Below are 5,842 nucleotides of genomic sequence, written 5' to 3'. Positions count from 1 at the left end.
TTTGCACATTTTCGTTAACTCATAAACAGGATCGAGATCTACCTATCTATATAGTGGATTTATATATTCTGATAAATTAGAAATTGATTCCCGTTCAGATCGGACAATATGTTTATCGGAACAAAAGAGAAAAAATAAAAAGAAAAAAGCATAAATCATAGATAGATCTAAGTCCTCTTGGGAAGGCTTCCTTAAGGAAAAAGGAGATAGATTATGGAGGAATATTCGATCCTATTCATGAGATTATGTAAATCTCCTAAACTTGGAAGTTAGAAACTTTTTCTACTCTTTCGGAGATTGAAATAAATTACTAATTCATGATCTGACATGTACAAAGTGAAAACTTCATTTTCAATTATACCCTGAGATCGTTTGAAAGAGTTTCATTTGCTTTTCTTCCATTCTGGTTTATGGTCTTTCTGGCTATATGGTCTATCCAGGGGAAAGATTTAGCTTCAAGAAATAGTAAATGATCTCATAGATACACAAATGTATAACTCTCCAGGAATTTGGATTGTGCTTATATCCATAACTGTAGGAATTGGGTCCGAACTTTACTTTTTCCAGTCTCTATTTTTTATAAATGTTTCTATGGACATGTGGAAAAGAGAAAGAAAAGGACTGTTACCCCTACCTCCACTCGGACCAAGACATCACTTTTACGGAAAAAAGTTAAAGTTTTTGAAAATATTTTTTATTTTGTACCATATTCAATTCTTTAGGTTTGTATTGAATTGAAAAATAAAGGATGTTCATTCAGTCGTCTTGTTTTATAGGAAATCTCCTCCAGATAAAAAAAAATTTATGATGAACCTATATGACCAATCGTATATCAATACTCGAATACGCTATCTCTAACATATGTTCATTCATAGATCAGGATATTTTTCATATATATATATGAATGGAATAGAATTTCCTTTTGGGATGCCTTGATGGTGAAATGGTAGACACGCGAGACTCAAAATCTCGTGCTTAAGAGCGTGGAGGTTCGAGTCCTCTTCAAGGCATAATATTGCTCATGCTTATTGAATGAGCAATATTATGGCAAATCTCGTAGAGTATCTCAATAGATTGAGATAGATTCTCTGTTGATACGAGGTATTCCGACGATCGATTACCTACAAGTTAACGCTGTTGGAATAGGACAGTGGATCACAGGTAGGATCAGATCTTCTCTACCTAATGAGGAGTCCATTCCGAATACACCCTCGTATTATGAGGTATATTTCATTAAGGACACAGATTGAGAAGATCGATACATAGATTGACCAGATACCACCTCTATCAAGATCTTGCAATATACGGGAGTTACGACCGAACCTCACCAACTATATCCATGTCGGATCCTGTGACTCTATCCTTTCCTCTCTTCAAATAGTGTGGAAAAAAAATAATGCTAGAACCGAAATCGAGGAAATAAGGAGTAAGCATAGTCTAGTTAACTTAATGAGATATTATTAGACTATGCTTACTCTTACATGGTCGAGATCTCGGAGTGAGGAACCTCAAATTAAAGATCTATCAAGTCTTTATAGGATCTTAAATTGGAGCATATGTAGAACCTCTCATTGATTCCCACGACCCTACTGCCCGGTCAATTTTCTTTTACTTCATTCCATATTCTCCCAGCTGATATCAAATCTTAATCCTGTTGTATGAATTGAGTGTTCAATTTCATTGGGAAAAAGCCATTTATTCTCCAACAATGTCTTTGTAATTTGATCCAATAACATTCTGTTAGATAGGAACAGATTTGATAAATATTGATAACTCTCGAATAGAGTATTATAAAGAAAAGATTCATTAGATAATAACCTATTGGTTCCGAGCCATCTTTGGCGATGAATTAACGATTGGAAGCGGTCAACCCTTTCTCTCGAATTTTCGGTCAACCAACGGTTATATGAATATATAGGAAAATATGGCTGCATACGTTCCAATTGGATACCAATCGCTTGAATGCGTTTGAAATGCTCGATATGTCTATGTCTAAGAGACAATGGTTTCCACCAATTCATGACCAAAACCGAATTGATCGTGGATTTTGAATCATATCTACGAAAAAAACTTTGGATACTTTTTTTAGGGAAAAAATCAGGTTGTGCTATTAATCTTCTTGCACCATAAGTAATATAAAGCCTTTTCAGCAGTTCTTCATTTGCGAAAAATTCTCGGCGTGAAAACACAGGGCGCTGCTCTTGAAATAGGAAGGAATCCCAAAGAAATCGTCTTCCTATAAAGAACAGTGGTTTCTTAGAGTATTTATATTGCTTCGGATATTGTATAGGAAATAGAGATCTGTCCATCTGCCGTTTTCTTAACGATCCGAACTGATACGAAGATCCCAATGAATTGGGTGTTTTTATATGATCGAATCTATTACTGCGAAGAAAACTAAGACGCCAGATCCTAGGAGTCCAAACTACATTCTTTATTAATTCTTCATCCATATCCCTTTGTTTTGCGCCGGGAGTAAACTTCAATTCATATTCTTTCATAAATCGTATCAGATCTAGATTATCTCTCATTTTGAGTTGAGGAGCAAATGTGATCTGATCCTTATCGGACTTACCCCGACATATTCCTAACCTAGAAAATGGAAACTCCACCAGAATACTTTCTAAAAGACTAGAAGCTATATCAAGATCATGCTCAGCTAATTTATCGAAAGGAATCCAATTCTCTCTATTTCGTTCTGATATAGACCAAGAATCTCGAGCCGCTGATCCGGCCAAGCAACCCAAAATATGGGGAAGTATGGTCAATTCCTTCATAGTTGTTTCGGCAATCGAAGGTTCTAAATACCATTCGGACAAATAACAAAACCTTTTCTTCCATAATTCCTTTTTTGTAGATAGAGGATTCATGGGAGAATTTCTTCTAAGCGTATTTTGTATAAAAGCCTTTCCTACTTTGTAGATAATTCTTTCGTCATTTTGACTGGATCCAACCTGATTATCCATAGATTGTAAATGAAAAATTTGCCTATAAATAGCGGATCGAATTGTATTAGTGTCTATAACTGATTTATTTCGGGTAATACTAAGTATTAAGGCTTCATCGGCCAGTGCTGCTAGATCTCGTACAGCATAATCTATGGTTATAGATCCAAATTCATCGGGAAATTTTCCCGAGTATAATCCTTTGCTACATAAAAGAATAGGAAATTCCCTTTGTCGTTGTGGGATAACAAGCATTCGAATATTGATCGATCTATCTAATCGATTTGGAGCTATTAGAGCTGGATCCACTCTTTGGGGGATATGAGTCGAAGCAATAACAAGAATATTTCTCATAGAATCTTTTTCACCATCTCTAAATCTAAAGAGATTGTTCATTAATACACTAAGGAACAAGTCAGTGAAGCCAAAACCAAATAAATAGTTAGTTGCGTCATTTAAATTCAGTTCATGAATGTTTGGAATCCATATTATGCAAGGAGACATGCTTTTCGCCAATTCTAAGGTAATATGGAAATCTTCCATTTTGTCTTTCACAAAAGGATCAAACTCAGTAGGAATACGTTCAAGAGGGTAATCTAAATACTCACCATACCAGAGCTTCTTCAGAGATATTCTTATTAAAGGAACATATGAGTCTGCTGCTAGACTTTTGACCAAATAGGATCGGCCAGTTCCCATAGGACCTATCAGTAAAATCCCTTTGGAAAGTAATGATCCTGAGTGGAGTGAGAAAGGTTTTCCATGAAATGTGGGGTTGGTTTGACACAATATTTGTGAAGAGGTAATCTTCTGACAAAAAGCAAGGAATACCCATCTTTCTGCTAAACAAAATGGATTGAACCCGTAATTAATTAGACCTTTTTGATAAGTGTAGGCCAAATATCGTAAGTGAATAAGCCCTGGCTGTCTAATGATTTGATCTCCAAATTCATTCTTGAATAAATTATGACTGTAAGTAAAAATTGATTCAAATTTAAAAAGGGCTTTTTCCGTCATTAGAAACTGAACTAGTAAGTTCATCTCTTTTTCGGAGATATCCATACTAGAGCACAATCCGTTCAACTCTCTTATTATAGTTATAAGCAATTTTATATTTCTATTCTTCGTCTTCCTCTTCGTCTTCCTCTTCCTCTTCATATTCATAGAAAAAAAAACTATTAATAATCTGTGGAAGAGAACTGGATCTGTCTCTGTCTATTGTATAATAGAGAAAGCTATTAGGCACGGGAGGATTAATCATTTTTTGCAACTCTATCACGTATGATGGATGCTTTAAATACTTGATGAGTTCAAAGTATCTCTTTATATTGATAAAGGTGAAAGAAATAACTTTAAAATATTGAAGAATAGAATACCCAAGAACGAAAAAAGGGATAAGAATCCCATATTTATACCCCCGAGCATTTAGTAATCTCATATGTGCCCATATGAATGGAACTGATGACTTCTCTCGATCACTAGTTTCCTCTATTAAAAAATCCTTGCAGTAAGGGAAAAAATCCTTGAAATTATTACTTGGAAAAAAAAACTTATTAATAAGATTCGTTCTCAATTTACATTGTATAGGTTCCCATAATGGATGAGAAAGTTCCCACAATATATTCCGTTTAAGCAAAATATTATGCTTAATATTTTGCAAAATAGATACAAATGGATTACTGCCATGTAGTAATATCTCCGAAAGAGTATCTAAAAGCATATTTTCAATATATTTACACCATGCAGAGGTAAAAAACCAGGGCATATATGTTTTGAACAAATCCCATTTTGAAAAAATACTATCTATTTGAGAGATCCTATAAATATTCTGTTCCTCTTTAGATGAATTAGAAAGGGTACTCCTTCCATCTATGTCTTCGTTTACTATTTTGTTTTTTAAACATTCGGTTACAAACCAATCTTGAATACGAGGAAAAATTTCCTCGTTCTTATTGGAAAACATTTCGGATAGTAAATCATCTTGATAAGATCGAGTTTGAATAAGACCCACGTTTGAACTGAAACCCCTTTTAAAGCATTGATCAAAGTTGTTTTCTTCTGAATCGGATCTTTTAAAAAAGGTTGGCAAAAATTTTTTTCAAAATTGACTATTTGTTCTTTTGTTAAAGGCGTTGTAGAAATCTCTTCGATCGAAGAAAGATATCTCTTTTCACGAACGAATGGATTCAATCGAGTTAGTAAATTGAAGGATCTGTACAAATCATAGATTAATACAAACGTTTGGTCACCACTTCGTTTTCGTTTTAAATATTTAGGTAATAATATGTTAGATACTTGTGATTTGATGAATGAAATAGTCTCTTTTTCTGAGTGAACGGGTCCTATTTCACCAATGGGCAAGGAAGATAGATTGTTGTGGATGATCAAAAGATTGAATAATTGTCCATATGTAAAATTATTCCTTTTTATATAAAATCTTTTCATATCAGAAGGTAATCTATTCCTATAATTTGGCCGAGTATGATGCAAATAATCAAAAAATTGGAGCGTATTTGCTCCGTGAAAAGAAGCTATCAATGAGCTCTGATCAGATAGTTTCACAGGATTCAACCAATTGTCTCGATCGTTGGATATCGTCGAAAAATAAGTGTTATCGAATGATTCCATGCGATTATTTTCATTATCGAAAAAGTCAATAATCAATGGATTAATTGGTATCTTATTCGTAACAAATGGTGCAATTGTTCCTTCATCAATCAATAATTTCGATCTTTGTGAAAGATTATGGTCATACAAAAGAAAGGTTTTAAATTTTTTTAAACGAACGATTAGAGTACCAATTGGATCTAACAACTGATTTAATAGTCTATAATTCATACTTTGGAGCCCATGAAATGCAAAATCAAAAAACGAAATTAAAATATCGAACTTAGAAT

General features: G+C 33.9%; 1 non-coding gene across 1 annotated transcript; it reads left to right on the top strand.

Annotated features, from left to right (window-relative positions):
• Positions 1-929: 929 nt before the first annotated feature.
• TRNAL-CAA (transfer RNA leucine (anticodon CAA)) lies at positions 930-1,010 on the top strand. Its single transcript has one exon. It is a non-coding gene; the product is annotated as a tRNA-Leu (tRNA).
• Positions 1,011-5,842: the final 4,832 nt, after the last annotated feature.

The sequence above is a fragment of the Pinus tabuliformis genome, chromosome 7 (genome assembly GCF_031772625.1).
Source record: "Pinus tabuliformis cultivar Carrire ecotype Pingquan chromosome 7, CPIR1, whole genome shotgun sequence".
In the NCBI taxonomy this organism is placed as follows: domain Eukaryota; kingdom Viridiplantae; phylum Streptophyta; class Pinopsida; order Pinales; family Pinaceae; genus Pinus; species Pinus tabuliformis.
This window is presented reverse-complemented; position numbering and strand designations above follow the sequence as displayed.